This window comes from Macaca fascicularis, chromosome 2 (assembly GCF_037993035.2).
Source record: "Macaca fascicularis isolate 582-1 chromosome 2, T2T-MFA8v1.1".
In the NCBI taxonomy this organism is placed as follows: domain Eukaryota; kingdom Metazoa; phylum Chordata; class Mammalia; order Primates; family Cercopithecidae; genus Macaca; species Macaca fascicularis.
Genome location: NC_088376.1, coordinates 80,036,709 through 80,053,388, shown reverse-complemented (window position 1 = coordinate 80,053,388; position 16,680 = coordinate 80,036,709). Strand labels below are relative to the sequence as shown.

The following is a 16,680-nucleotide window of genomic DNA, read 5'->3' as shown; positions in this document are numbered from 1 at the left end:
TAAATGGCTCTAGTAACCTCTAAGTAAACAGTGTTCATTCATTCAGCATTCTTTCACTCATTTATTCACTTGTCAAAAATTATGAAGTGCCTTCTATGTGCTAAACATTGTGTTAGGTGCCAGAAGATCGATAGATAAATAGAATATATCCTTGTCATCCAAAAAGATAACGATTGAGGGTTATATCACAATGAACATTTGACCTTTTCTAGTGCATTCTGGGTTTGCACATGTCCGCTCAGAGGCCCTGGACATAAAGGAGCCATCTGTCAAAACAGACTAGACTGTAACCTTGAAGAGCTGGGAAGCAGAGCTGAAACTCGGGAGTTCTCCTCAAGTCAAATCCAACTATTACCCTCTGGATTTTGATAAAGTTATAAAGAAACTTTTGTCTAGTAATAAATATTAGCCCACAATCTTACCTCAAATATCTATTTCTACAAGGAAGTGAAGATGGTGAATTAACTGGCCTGTAAGCTACTATTTTAGCCTTAAAATTATTTGCTTGCATTGAGATATGAACTTAAATATTACATTCAAAGAAAAACATAAATAGCTTTTGTTTCTCAGAAATGTTGTTGATTTACCAACTCTCTAAAGTGTTCAATCCAAATCTCTTATTTATCTAATAATTTCAAAGCACCTTTAACAAAAATATGTTTATTCTTATTTTATAGAATTTTATCAAAGACGTGGCAAGCAACATCACAAAATTAACCAGGAAATTAATACGAGATAAAAAAGCATAAATGATTCTTCATATTTGATATAAGTTCATTGAGGAAATATAAATTTCTTTTCAATGAAGATAATTGGTGTGTTTCAAATAATATAAAAAAATTGAAAGCCAGGGTCTCACAGTAGTTAGATAGTATTCTGTAGAGAGATAGTATTCTTAAAGAACTAGACTGTTAACTATTAAACTGTTTAACTATTGTTAAATTAAACAAAATTTAAATTTTGTGAGTTCAATAGCAGTAGAAATGCCCAATAGCTCCTTCATAGTAGACATTTATTTCTTCCAGAATCTTTCCAATTCAAATATCTTGATGACCAAATTATATTCAAGAGAACTGGGTAATAGCTTCATTTGGAGTATCTCTGCTTCATCTGAGGCTGCTAGAGTAATGGTAGAGCACAGCCTACTGGCGTGCCCTTCTACCACACCACCCTCCCCTCCCTGAAAGAAACATACATACAATACATAACACATGTAAACTATTTAATATTAAGTATTATATAATATAAAATATTTAATATATTATATATAGTTTATATATACTTTTTATTTTATATAAACAATATATTTATGATATACTATATCTTATATATAATGTTGCTTTTGGTTGTACATTTGGGGGCAAGCCAAGAAAATATTTTAGAAAAACAAATTTCTCACCATGGTAAAAAAAAAAAAAAAAGTTGAAAAAAAATCACCGCTAAAACAAAAACACCTTGTTTTGTAACCAACTCTAATACAGAATGCTTTGGGCAGTAGACTCAAAAGAGGAAGAAAACCAAAATGTCCACATTTATTTGGAACAATATCCTTCTGCTTCTTTTTCTACAGGTATCTTTTAACGCTTAAACAGTTACTTCTTATTATAAATGTAATAACATCATATCATCATGGAAACCCCACATTTTCAGAATTTTATTTTTTAATGTTGTCCAAGTAATGGAGTTACATGGATGTCATTCTGTCCCTTAGCATGCTTGGAGACCTAGTAGGTAGCTTTAAAACACATACATATATAAGGTGGCGGGGGGTGGGGGACACATTTCCAAAATGTACCAAGGTCATTAATGCACCAAATGTAAATGGTCTCCCATTTATCAAATGCCCTAGAGAAATCAGGAGATAATTGAAATGATAGATGAAGAGATGAAATTCTAGGCTAATGGGCTGTATATCAATGAATCAATGTCACATTTATGAAAGCTTTTGGAAAATGATTCCTATTCTTTGCTTATTCTTAAAGTTTTAAAGTCTAGGAAGACAAGTCATAGGAGGACTGAAAACCAATTAAAAAGAGGTCCCATCGATCTATCAGAAATATTTCTACTGTGATTTTTCTCAGAGTGATTTGCATTTCCCTAAACTAATTTTAACAGAATTTATCATTATCTCTACCTTTTGTGTAATATTTGTGCAGCCTTTCTTTCTCTTTTTGTGAAATCATCAGTTTATAAAATTACCTCACCTGGAGATCAGTTCTCCTACTTCTTCCTTCTGACAAAGTTAAAGGAATTTTATGTTAACCATCAGTCTAAGCAAACTATCACAAGGACAGAAAACCAAACAGCGCATGTTCTCACTCATAGGTGGGAACTGAACAATGAGAACACATGGACACAGGGCGGGGAGCACCACATACCGGGGCCTGTCGGGGGTTGGGGGGCTGGAGAAGGGAGAGCATTAGGAGAAATACCTAATGTAAATAACCAGTTGATGGGTGCAACAAACCAACATGGCACATATATACCTGTGTAACAAACCTGCACGTTGTGCACATGTACCCTAGAACTTAAAGTATAGTTTAAGAAAAAAGAAATATACAAATAAAAAGCATGGAAAAAACATTTTAAAATAAAATATTTTTTCAATGTTATTAAAAATGGAAACAATTTTATCAACCAAAAATTCACTGAGATGTACTTAGGGTGGCTTAAAGTTAAACTTCCCAACAAAAAATGAGACAAATAAGAGCTGAGTATGGTGGCATGCACCTGTAATCACCAGCCCCTCAGGAGCTGGAGGACCACCTTGAGTCTAAGAGTTCAAGTCCAGGCTGGGCAAGGTAGAGAAAACTCTATTTAAAATGAGAAAGAGAGAGGGCGAGAGAGAGAAAATAAGGGAAAAGTTATTTTGTAGAGCAGGTTATTTAAGGTTAAATCAGGCATATGTTCTGTAGAAAACAAATGATGCTCAGAAACAAACGTTCTCTGCTCCCAAAAGCGACCAAAAAAAAACCTAAGATGAAAATCCAAACATTAGATAAGGGCAGATGTGTTAAAATACAAATGTAAGTCAAGCCATTAGCCGGTTTAAGGAATGACAAAAGTATCTTCCTAGGGCAAGTGGAGTTTTCTGTCCATGGAACAAATGTGTGTTTTGACATCTTTAATGAACAATTTTAAAAGGTGCCTATTGTAAGTGGTGTTTCCTCCAAGTCAGGCCCAGATTTTGGGGCTCAGCATGGCTATTAGAGCTGCTCAGGAACTTAAAGAGAAGCACTGATAGGTGGCTGTGGGCACAAGCCATCAGCCTTAGAGGAGGGATTCGGAGGAGGCCAGCAGTCCTAGGACAAGGTCACTATCTTGACAGTTGTTTCTACCAGGAGCAACACAGAAAACGATCTTGTTAATCATTTCAACAGGCCAATGGAAATTGCCTCTCTTAGGACTTGCGCCGGGAAGCATGAACAACCAAAGTCAGCCAAAAGGTCAGTCCGAGGATCCTGGGACTCACAAAAAAGGAATAGCAAGAAATCCCTGGAAGAACTCTCTCAAAATTAAAAACATTTGGATTCTAAGCTCTGAATAATACTTGGGAATCTGAAATCCTGGGCAAAACTCCCCAGATAAATTCTCTGAAATAACTTTAGCTTCTTCTATGCATTCCAGTTGTTAAAATATTGATGTGTTTTTATACTGACTGGAAAACAGTCTCTGTCCTGAGATCCCTGAGTAGCCCCCAGCTTCAGGGCTGCTCTCACACCCTGTTCAGGACTTCCCAGACCTCTCCCAGTCCCCCTTTGGCATGTTAATTTCTCGTAGCAGAGGGCCTTGAAGACTCTGGCAGCTCTGGCACCTACTCTGAATTTGTAGATTTTCTGTGCTGTACGGGATATTAAATACTTTTAATATCACTTATGCATAAATCTAACCCTTAAAATGAAACACTATTCTTTTTTTCCATTCCATCTTTACCATAACAGTTCTTCCTTTCATACTAGTTTTCCATACACTTCACAAAAATATAAGCTTTCCTCACCCCGCACTATCACCCTTTTCTATAATGCTAACAAAATGGAATATTAATATTACTATTTGGCATTGAATTCAAAGCTTCAATTATTGTTTCCAATTCCAGTGGCCCTTTCTGAGACTGGCACAGCATGAGATAAAAGGAATATGAGATGTGACTATAAAGTGATGAAACTGATTGTCACATGTGGCTTATGGGATTTCCCAGATTACTTTTCAGTCATGTTTTGTATTAGTCAGTGGGTAAAAACTAGCTTTCTGTGCAAAAAGATTTCCTGCATCCCCTAAGTTAAATATGCATTCTCTTTGTCACATTCGTGAGGGCTCTTTCCAAAGAAAAAATTAGTGTTTCTAGAGAACTCCAGAGCCTAATTAGTCATTTTTTCTTTTGCACTGTTAATCCACTCTCTTAAAATATTTTGCTCTAAGAGCAGGGTATTTTACCTGGCGTAATAGAATACTATCAGTGTATCTAGTAGTCAGCAAATACAAAATGACAAAAATAGCAGAATCACACTAAATACAGTTTTTATGAGGGCAGAATTTTTAAAGGAGGCCAAACAATTACTGAGTGTCTTGTTCCTGTGGCCATCAGTTGATCCATAACTCCAGACAGTGGCCATGAAGTACATTAAGAACAAGGCAAAAAACCCAACAAGAGATTCTGCATGGTTACTTCAACATAACCATTTACCCTGAGGTTTTTTTTTATTGGGATGAAATTTTTGCCTTTCTCTGCTTAGCTTAGAAATGAATGGTATCGTGTTTTGGGGTGTGTTTGAGAGGATGCTGAGTGCTTCCTGAAAGTTTATCACAAATTGTTGTTAATGGCACAGGCAAAGGAAGACAGGAAGCTTGCATTTGGTACCAGAGCTTCACTTTACTGTTTGAACAACAACCCAGGGTCCTAAGAAAGTAAAATCTGGTGTTTTTATGTTGTTGATCCAACCTCTTCAAAGTAATTTCCCCTAATGCAAATTGTCTATGTAGAGTTAGCAATTAGAGAGAATCAAGGTAAGAACTATTGCAGGTAGCTACTCAATCCTGGTGTGTTTATGTAGATATATACTATATCCACATGGAGAAAATTAGGTGATCTTCATAATGATGTGTTAAAGATCTTTCAAATATTTTTCCTCTAATTTACATAGCAAAAATAACATTTGAGCATAAAACAGTATATATTTATTATCTTACCAATATGAGATCATACTGTACATTCTCTTTTATGAACTACTTTATGTTTTAACTTAATATTCTATGAATATTTTCAGGTTATGGACATTCTAAAATCAGTTTTAATAACTGTTAAGTAATGCTTGGTTTTTAGAGACAGTTTCCTCTTTATGAAGTTTAGTTTATTTTTATTTTGACACTATTACCAATAATGTTACTATTAACATCCTTCTAGCTATTTAATAAATATTTGTGCTAATAATTCATGGCTATAGTATGACACCATAATGTTGCTGAAAACTATCTTGCACAACTGAAGTCAACCTGTCATTTGTATGGTGGTCTAAAGTTTCTGTCTACAAAGGAGACATTGAAATCATACTCCGAAATTGGTACAATAGTGATTTTAATGTTTTTCTCTACTTGGAGAGTTATTTCAAAATATCTGGCATGTATACCCTGAATTAGACATGACTATCACAATAGTTTGCATTTTTAAGAAGTGTTTTGATTTTTAAATTTTAAACTGGTTCTTTTGATCAGAGATAGTGTAGTGTATTATCTGTAAAATTTAAATCCTAGATAGTCCATCACAAATCACAAGGGATGATAAATTATTCAATAAATTTTGTTTGAATAAATAATTAGTAATTTGAGGGAAAACTCATTTAGAGCCACACTTCACATCATTTACCAAAACAGATTTGGGTGGACTATAGGTAAATATCTTTTAAAACAAACTATTGAAAGACGGTTTTTAACTGGATATTCATCAAATCTCTGAAGAGAAGAAGAGTTTTTATAATTACTGTAGAAGTAAGAGAAAAACCACAAAGAGGACAAGCAATGACACTGTGCTCAGAAATTGTTTTTTAAGCTTTTGTATGTTATAAAAACATAGATAAAATAAAAAAATGAACTGTAATGTTTGCAAATACATAAAAATAGCAGATTGCCATCCTTGTTAAAGAGAACACAATTATTAATAGGAGAATGACTAAGTAAATAAAAACATTCTAGAAAGGAGTAATTTAAATCCATAAAAGTTTGCAACTTCCAACTAATCAATATTTTAAAAACATCATCCTTACTAGACATCAAACAAAATCAAATTAATACTATGATTGTGTAGCATGTTTTTACCCTACAAAATGTGAGTTAATTTCAAATATAAGATAAGGTACAATGAAGCCATCTTTCTTTTGTAAGGTATCGCTGATAGAGGTAAAAATATGTATCTAATGTATTGGAAAGAAATATGTCACTATGAATCAAATGCTGTAAGAAACATATATACCATCTATTAATTGAAAAAATAATAATAACACAAATAGCTTGGTTTTAGGTTAAGGTTGAGATAGCAGACACCATACATAGGCTATCACTGACTCCATCCTACGCTAATGTCAAACTATTCACAAGAATTTTTACTGTTAAGACTAAAAAATGATACCAGATCCTGTCTCAGCACAACATTTAGGAAAGCCACATCCAATCCATCAATATTGTATAAACTTGAGTACACAAATGTTGAATGATGTTTCAGAAACTACGAAACCTCACACACATATGCATGTATATGAAAATAAAATCACATTACATGAAAACAAAGATGTTTCTGTAGTTGTCTAGCATAGTGTGCCTATCACATTGCATATAGCACTCATGCAATAAGTACTTGTTGAATGAGTGAAATATAGATAAATAACAATATATAGAACTCTCCCTGCCGAAAAAAAAAAGTCAGGAAAGAAATGCAACAAAATGTCAAATGCATTTGTTTGTTGGGATTATGGGTAACTATTTTTCATTTTCCTAATCTCCTTATATATATTTTTTACTTAAATGGATTTTTTTTTAAGTAAAATTATGATTACAGGTGGGGTGCAGTGGCTCATGCCTGCAATCCCAGCACTTTGGGAGGCCGAGGTGGGCGGATCACGAGGTCAGGAAATCGAGACCATCCTGACTAACAGGGTGAAACCCCGTCTCTACTGAAAATACAAAAATAAAATTAGCCAGGCATGGTGGTGGGCACCTGTAGTCCCAGCTACTCGGGAGGCTGAGGTGGGAGAATGGCGAGAACCCGGGAGGCGGAACTTGGAGTGAGCCAAGATCCCGCCACTGAACTCCAGCCTGGGCCACAGAGTAAGACTCCATCTCAAAAAAAAAAAAAAAAAAAAAAATTACAATAAATATGTATTTTAGACTCTGTCCTACCACAGTTTGAACACTTCCAAGTTGTTCTATTTAACGCTCTGGTTAATTCTAATCCTGAGAATGCTCCTTATGGAAGCATAGGAAAGGCCAGTTTATGACATATTTCTTCTGCTTCTTCAGTACATGAATCCGATATCTTACTTAGGAGGGAGGAAAAAAGCAAAAATTTCTGGAAGGACTTAATGGAATAGACAGTGTTTGAGAGACTGGATTTCCACAATATTATTATATTAGTTGTATTTATATGCAATGACCTACGTAGAATACTTAAGCATCAAAGACCAGAGACGGAAATGCATCAATGTCTGGGATCAATGACTGATTTGCTGAAGTTTGTCCAGTATATTTGGTGGAAATCCAGATTGAGAAGGCTCCACTAAATTTGCTGAGCACATGAGAAGTCATTGGGAGCATCTGAGCTGGGAAGCTGCATGGGCTGAACACCAATGCATTTGGTAGTATTCTCACCTTCACTCAGAGGTTGCCTTCAGGTTGTTCTCTGGAGGGCTTTCTGCCAGTCCCAGCTCTTTCCTCACACTATCTTTAAACCATAATTGATTTCTATTTTATTCCATTGGTACTCTTCTCTTTGCCATGTAACGACCTGGTTATTATGAACTGATGTCAATAAGTTTCCCCTTTCACATAACAAGCACATTTTCATGAAGGCCTTCTGGGAATAATATCTAACTCAAAAAGAACAGAGGGATTGTATGTGCCAGCTTTGAGGGATTAGATGTGGCTTTCCTAAATGTTGTGCTGAGACAGGATCTGGTATCATTTTTAGTCTTAACAGTAAAAATTCTGTGAATAGTTTGACATTGGCATAGGATGGAGTCAGTGATAGCATATGCATAGTGTCTGCTATCCCAACCTCAACCCCAAAACAAGACAAGCATTGCAGACAACAGAAGAGAAATGCCACACACAACAAATCACATTATGTGTGTGGCTGACAGTGGGCTGGTAACACACAACAGCTACCAAGCAAATAGGAATGGCAAATATGTTTGGAAAAGATGGAAAAATAAATAAATAAAAGCAAATCCCAGATATTCAGAATCCTTCACAGCAGTCTCTCAACATTCATCCCTGGGCTGGTGCTGATCTGTGATCAAGTTTTTGCATGCATTTGCACCATAATGAAAAAAAAAAAAAAAAAAAAAAAGGAAAAGTATTATTTTTTTTCATAAAGTTTAACTTTTTCTCAACTGACTTTTAATTTAAAAATTATATGATTACTTCTTTTGATTACTAAAATGACCTTCTATATAAAATGATGGTAAACATGGATGAATTTTTCCGAAAACATTCACATATTTGTTTCCTTGTTTAAAAATAAAAAAAAAAAAAGGTGGAGTTGTAAAATCTAAGTCTCAGAAACTCTTCTCTAGTGTAAAGTTTTCCAGATGGCCTATCAGAGTTTGCATTTTTACATAATATCACATTTTCAACTATGAAAACATAGAAGATAAATCTTTCTGCTATCTCCTCTTTATTAGAAAAAATACTGAACATAATTTCCCTCTTCTTGAAAACTCAGAGGCCACTGTTACGTTCCTTTATTGTACTCTATTGTAAAAATAAGAAACTTCTTATGTCTATTTTAAATGAACCCAGGCTAACCCATGTCTTTAATTCTTCTGTAGGATTATTCTTCTAATTTTACTTTCTTATCCTTTAATTTTGTCTTATCAACTATGAATGTACCAGGTTGGAGCTGGTAGCAGTTCCTTTGCTCTGGCTGCTTCCTCTCCCTGCCACAATTTTGTTGAAAACTGGGCAACATACTTGATGGATGAGAGCAAAGTTCAGAATTTTAAGTATCTGATCACCGAAACATCTAATTTTGTTTGGGAAAAACATTTGTGATTATTTTCTGTTTCGAAGTTCTATTCTAGAAAGGTATGTGGCAGTTACTGGAGACAGAATCTCTTGACCACAATTCCCAGCCCCTGTGTGCATTTTTTTTTTCTTTTTTTCCTTTTTTTTTTTTTTTTGTGAGACAGAGTCTCCCTCTGTCACCTAGTCTCCAGTGCAGTGGCGCGATATTGGCTCACTGCAAGCTCTGCCTCCCGGATTCATGCCATTCTCTGGCCTCAGCCTCCCGAGTAGTAGCTGGGACTACAGATGCCCGCCAGCAAGCCCGACTAATTTTGTTTTTGTATTTTTAGTAGAGACGGGGTTTCACCGTGTTAGCCAGGATGGTCTCGATTTCCTGACCTCGTGATCTACTCACCTCGGCCCCCCAAAGTACTGGCATTACAGGCGAGAGCCACCGCGCCTGGTCCCCTGTCTGCTTTTTTTTTTTTTTTTTTTTTTTTTTTTTTTTTGCAGCTAGCAGTGGCCATGTGAAATGGTGCCAACTTATGGAATCTAAACATAAGTCTTTAGAAGATTCCTGGGGGCATTTCCTAAGAAAGACATTGGGCCATCCTCCTTCCTGCTGCATCTTTCGTAGACATACATGTGATGTGTGGAGGTGCATAAGCCATTCTGAAACCATAGATGAGAAGTATGGTATGAAATGAACATTCTATGGATCCTGAAGTGGGAAAGTTGAAAGAGCCTGGGCACTTGGAGGCATTCTTGAGTCATTTTGCAAGCCCTGCATGTCTATTTCCCTCAAAACCACTTATAACGGGAAAAAAACAAACTGCTAATTGTTTAAGCTTCTCCTGGTTATTTGCAGTTAAACATATTCTATGCCACACCTGAGTATACCCCATTTCTTTACATGTAGGTTCCATTGAATTTGTTCTACCTTTAAATATTCCCCAAGGAAGTTTCAGAATTACAAAATACAGCCAAGGTCACTTCCAAATTGCTGAAGAAAGTTTCATATGAACAGAGGGAAAATGTATAACCAAAGTACATTAGTAACTCGTATCTCAATTTTCTTTGGAAGGATGGAAAGGATCTAATATAAGGAAATATTCCCAGGGCCACAAGCCAAGAGAGCGAGATAGGGTTACTATAAAATGATTCATTCCTGTTCTTTTACTGTTTCAACAGTCAAACCAAAAAAGACACTTTCTGATGTCAAATTTATTGTGGATATATTTTGAAAATTTCTTCTCTGGTATATCTTTAAATAACAAGTCATATACTATGGAAAAAAGTTGTCAGTAATTATCAAAAAGCTCAGAGGCACTTGTTCAGCAGCCAAGAATGAGAAATTTAAGCAAATGGCAGAGAGCTTCATAATGGATTTAATAACTAACAATTTGGGGCCGGGCGCAGTGGCTCAAGCCTGTAATCCCAGCACTTTGGGAGGCCGAGGCGGGCGGATCACGAGGTCAGGAGATCGAGACCATCCTGGCTAACACGGTGAAACCCCGTCTCTACTAAAAATACAAAAAGAAATTAGCCGGGCGTGGTGGCGGGCGCCTGTAGTCCCAGCTACTCCGGAGGCTGAGGCAGGAGAATGGCGTGAACCCGGGAGGCGGAGCTTGCAGTGAGCCGAGATCGCGCCACTGCACTCCAGCCTGGGCGGCAAGCGAGACTCCGTCTCAAAAAAAAAAAAAAAAAAAAAAAAAAAAAAAAACAATTTGGTGCAAATCGAAATCAACATGTCCCATCTACAGGATGTTTATCATTGATTTTTCTCCTTTCATTTCAATAAGATGTTAAAAACTCTGTGTTAAATAACTTTAGACAGCGAAGAGCTCATCTGTGTTGATTTTTTTTTAAAGAGCTCATGTGAATAACATAAAACAGAAATGCTTGTGTCAGCTTCTCTTCATTTTTCAATTTATTACCTGATCACTCATGGAGAGCACTAAAAGCAGAGTGCTGTGATCCATGAATGTAGATTTCACAAATATTTGAAAGTGTACACTAACATTTCTCCATTCTAACAGTGAAGGCCTAGGCCATCTTCAGCCATTTGGAGGAATTCTTTTACCCCTCAGAGGAAAGCTGCCTGCATTGGGTGAAAGGATGGACCCTGCATATCCTGAGTAAAATAAAAAATCTAGCTGATTCAGAAGTCAAACTCAGAAGCAGAAAGAAAGTTTTAAAATATTAGAAAATAGAGGGAAGCAAACCCAGACATAAATCTATCAGCCTATTAAAAACATAATTACTATACACATTTTATGTATTTTTAATGGTAAAATCTTCCTTTGCTTCTTTTGTCATTTACAAATACACTGAGTGTATATAATTATATATCCTGTTTTTTTTTTTGTTTTTTTTTTTTTACTGACTTTCTGTAAGGAATTTCATGTTGTCACAGTCATTATGATCATCATTTTAACCACTATATTATAATTCATATTTAGTATAGTACAATTTTCTTACTTTTCTTTGGGCATTTAAGTTGTTTCTAATACCATAATATGTTGTTACAAATACTACACTAAAAAATTATCGTGTTCTCTATTTTAGATTCTTTCTTTAGGATATATTTTCCAAGGTGAAATTACTGGGTTAAAGGGTATGAAGACTTTCATGACTCATTATACACACTGCCAACTTGTTGTATAAAATGGTTGAAAAAGTCATGCTCCCATCAGAGATACATGAAAACTATTTGTTAAGAATGTATACTGACAGAGGGAATATGACATTCCAGGCTGAATTAGGTGGGAGCTACTTAAATATCTATTTCTACAATACTATTTCTTTTCCACAGAGTATTCCTAGGAATACTCATTTCTATTGTTGCTTTCTGAAGACGATGGTGGTGATCAAGTATTATGAAAGCACATATTCACTGTCTTAGTCCATTTGGGCTGCTATAACAAAATGCCAATAACTGGGTAGCTTATAAGAACAGACATTTATTTCTCACAATTCTGGAAGCTGGAAAGTCCCAGATCAAGCTGTTTTCTGATTCACAAATGGTGTCTTTTTGCTGTGTAAGAGGGGCATGGCAGCTCCTAGGACCTCTTTTACTAGGGCATTAATTCCATTAATGACGGCAGAACCCTAATCACCCAACCACCTCCTAAAAGACCCCATCTCTTAATACTAACAACTTGGGGATTAGGATTTCAACATATGAATCTGGCGAGGACACAAACATTTAGACCATAGCACTCACTAACCTGTCTCTAAGATATTCCCTTTACACAGTAATATATTCAAAGTTCTGGGATATGCTGCCAGAAAGACAATTGTTTCTTTAGCCACTTTCCCGAACATACCCCCCACTTAGTGTCCCCACCTTTTGATGGCACCTGCTCTCCTCTTGTTTTGTAAATGTGCTCTAACAAACATGCCTTAAGAAAACGATAATGTACACATTATATGCAGTTGTTAATTTGGCACACAATAATCCCCCCCCACCACGCCCAAATCTGAACCAATTCTAGAAATTACCTGCTGCAAAATGATGGCAGGAATAGCCTAAGGCCAAGTGCCTAGATATTAGATTTGGATTAGCCCAAACCTAATTTGTATGGCCCCAAGGTTTAAGATTACCTCAAGAATCTGGGGAGGGCTAGAAAGAGAAGAAGTATATAGCTATCTCTAGCCAGCTGAGGTTCTGCTTAAAAGAAGAATTCTCTCTTTCTTCCTTCATTTTCTCTCTGATTTGTTTAAACCATTCCTGGTATATGTGATTCTTCTTTTGTAATGAAGCTGCTGTTGTATCATAGGTAAGGGCAGAACCATAGGAAAAGGAGAAGTGGTAGTGTAACAGCAACTTTGATAGAATATTCCACATTAACCACTTGCCACATAGTAGAGTAACAGTCAATAGTACCACTTGTTATTAGTAGTATTAACTACACTTATTCCAGATTAATAAAAGGTTTAAACCATTTTCTTAAAAGATAAGTTGGCAGTTTCTCTGATTTTTAATTCCATTTGATATTACCCCACCAACAACAGATAAAAACCACTGCAGGTAGTAATCTTAAGTCACTTGTTAACAAGGTGTCCTTGAGGTTTACAACACTAACTGGCAGAGGCACTTAATAAAAGTTTGCCAACTAAATGAACTACAATGAACAAAGATAAACAGATCAAGTCTTAGGCCTCTAGAGCAGAAAATAGAAAATGGTAGCAGAAACAGAACTAAAGCAACAGAACTGAGCTCAAACAGAAGAACAATAGAAACTGAGTAAGTTAAACTATTGATATCATCTATAAGTTTGATAATTTGTTCTAGGTGAGAACATAAAACTCTGATATGTGAATAGCATTTGAATCTAACATGAAGATTTACTGAAGTATCAGAGAGACACAGTCAAAAAATATTATTTGGCAACATAAATCTAAAACCTGTCAACTTTATCATGTCACTCTCTAATAAATGATCTAGTTGAAAAAAGAATAAGAGAACACAGCTCAAATAGTTTCAACAGCAATATTATCAATGTGGTTAAAACTGTGGACTCTGAATCCAGAAAAATCTGGATTCAAGTCCTGATCCTATCATTTACACACTTTCAGGCTTTGAGGAGGACACTTATTTGCTATAGCATTCAATTTTTTCATATGTAAAATATTACCTCAAAGAGTCATTGTGAGCATTAAATGAGATAATGGATATGAAATATTTAGCAAAATGCTTAGGGCATATTGAATATTCCATAACTATTAACTATTAGTAAAGTATTATTGATTTTACTTGTGAGCCTCGATGACAAAATACAGGACCAATTTGGACTGAAACCCACCTTAAGTAATAGCTACAGAAAAGAACTGCTGAATTATATTTTGGGCTGAAGCCCAGAGAGACTGAGTGGTTTTCTGAGCTGGTGGAACCCAAGAATTTCAATTCTGAATCTGTGTTCTCTTGACATGACCCAGCACTCCTGTGCCTCTGGGTGTTGCAACTGTGCTAGACCTGATTTCTAATGACAGGAGCCATTTCATCAATGTCATCTCAGAGACATACTTAAGACAGCAAGGCTGGATCACCAATATGTAGTTAGATCTTTAATGAAATCAGTCCTCCAGGATTAAAGTGCTATTTCCCAATTTTCTCACACCAGACTTAAGTTGGGAAGGGACTACCACACAACATCAAAGGAAAAGTTGGTGTAATGAGCTGATAAGGGAGATACACCTGGAGAAATGGCAGTGTCTTACTGAAAAGACTTCTTACACTTCTCTATTTGATTACCAAAACTTGGCGGCTATGATACAAAAATTAAAGCAGTTTTCAGTCTGTATTAGATAACTTTCCTTTATGGGTATTCCCCACCCCCCCCTTTTTGTTTTCAAAAAAAAAAAAGAAGGAAGAAGCTAAGGCTGTATTCTCAGTGTTCTAAATCATTAAACATATGACATAGTATCAGACCTTCTTTCCTCCATGTGAATCTTGGAATAAAGTCATTAAGTCAAGATAAAACATCCTGTTTCAAGGATAACAGTCTTGGCGAAGGACCTAGTGAAAAGTTGGCTCTACCCAACACCACCAAATTCCCGAGATGTACCTTATAAAAAGTCTATGTCCTGTTTCCAGAGATGCCACAGGTAATATTACATTGCTGCCGTTAATATTATGACCTGGGGTCCAAACCTACTGTTTATTCAATCTCTCCTATAAGTGTAGAAAATTAGATGCAAAGAGCTGAGCAGTGATACAGGAGTTGTCGATTTCATTATATTCTATTCAACCACATTCATCCACAGTACTCAAATATATGAGAGGAGACTTGGTGCCAGGAGTACAGGAGTGGGAAGCCAGTGATTGGAATCTTCTTAATCTTACTCTTTTTGCCCATAAACAAACAAAAAAAATTTGTTTTCTTTTTAAAACATTCACCATTAAAGAATATTTAATGGAGTCAAACCATATGTGAAGCCTGGAAAAAGTGTAATAGACTGTAATCTTTGACATTTTCCACATACATCATTCTGCAACACTTGTTCACTGTGGGAATTCCCAAGATGTCAATAATTAAAAACAAGTTCCATATATGAGACTGAAAGGCAGACAGATAGAAGGAGGAGATAAACCAGATATGCAATACCCAAATAAGGATTGTTCTTACTGATCAAAACATGAGAAAATGGAACATTGAAAGAATCTCAAGTTGAAAGACTATGAGGCCTTGGCCATAATATGTATGACAAGTTGATGAACTTTTCTTGTCGACCTGGAATCTATGACAAACCCCAAATGCTGAGGTCAAATAGACATCAAGTATTCTGTGTTCTAAAAAGACCTGCCAACGACGAGGGCCAGAGCTTATTAAAAGGGTGTCATGTTAGCACTGCTACACTGGTCATCCCAATCTGTAAAACCAGAAGGCTAAGGATAGGGTGAAGTAGCCTGCATTTCTACCATTTTATAGGGCAATACTGTGGGAGCCAAGAGACTTCCAGAAAATAGCATCTTTGCTGTCTTGTCAGTGCCTCCCCAACACTGTGGGCTGGCAGTTGAGAGAACCCCATCAATAGAGTTCACCACTTAGCAGGAAGTAGGGGAAATGTGAGAGTCAAAACTGTCTAGCAGAAGCCAGAATCTATGTCAAGTAACTATGCTTTGAGGAATTCTCACAGTAATCTCCAAATACATGAAAAGCCAGGGGAGGGGCTCCTACCCTATAATTCCTGCTTCTCCTACTACTGACTATGGTGTCCATCACATCTATGTGGCAGAAGCCCCAAATCTGGCCTTCTCATAGGACTCTTGCCTTTTCCCCACAGGTTTTAAATGTCTATCTCAATACCAGAAGAATCAGAACTTCAAAGAGGATTGAGAAAGATCTCACTTTCTTCTTTATTTAATTAAACTAATTCATTAATCTATTTTTGAGATGGACTCTCTGTCGCCCAGGTTGGAGTGCAGTGGCATGATCTCGGCTCCGGGGTTCAAGTGATTCTACTGCCTCAGCCTTCTGAAGAGTTAGGATTACAGGTGCGTGCCACCATGCCCAGACAATTTTTGAATTTTTAGTAGAGACAGGGTTTTGCCAAGTTGGCCAGAGTGGTCTCGAATTCCTGACCTCAGGTGATCCACTTGCATTGGTCCCCCAAAGTGCTGGGATTACAGGCATGCGCCACTGCACCAGACCTCACTTTCTTCTTTAAAGCAGTTCCCTCAAATCTAGGGTCAAAACTGAAGTAGGGAGAAGAGAAGAGACAAGATGAGAGTTTTAAATGAGATTGGGGCAAGTATTCAAAAACTGAGCAGGGACTGGAAAAATATAGAAATTGACTGAGATCACACTATAGCTAATACTTACTATATAGTAACTTATCTTTACAACATCCCTTTAAAGTAAGTATTATCACTCCCATTTTAGAGATGTGGAATGATACACAAAAGGTTGTGCAACTTTTCTGAGGTCATGCAACCAGCACATGGTAGAAGCTGGTGGCTCAAGT

The 16,680-nt window shown here is 36.4% G+C and overlaps 1 protein-coding gene across 3 annotated transcripts in view; it reads right to left on the bottom strand.

Moving 5' to 3' along the window:
• LOC102145424 (vitamin K-dependent protein S-like) overlaps positions 1 to 16,680 on the bottom strand; it is a 602,541-nt gene that overhangs the window by 220,829 nt on the left and 365,032 nt on the right. The gene's annotated exons all lie outside the window — the stretch shown is intronic.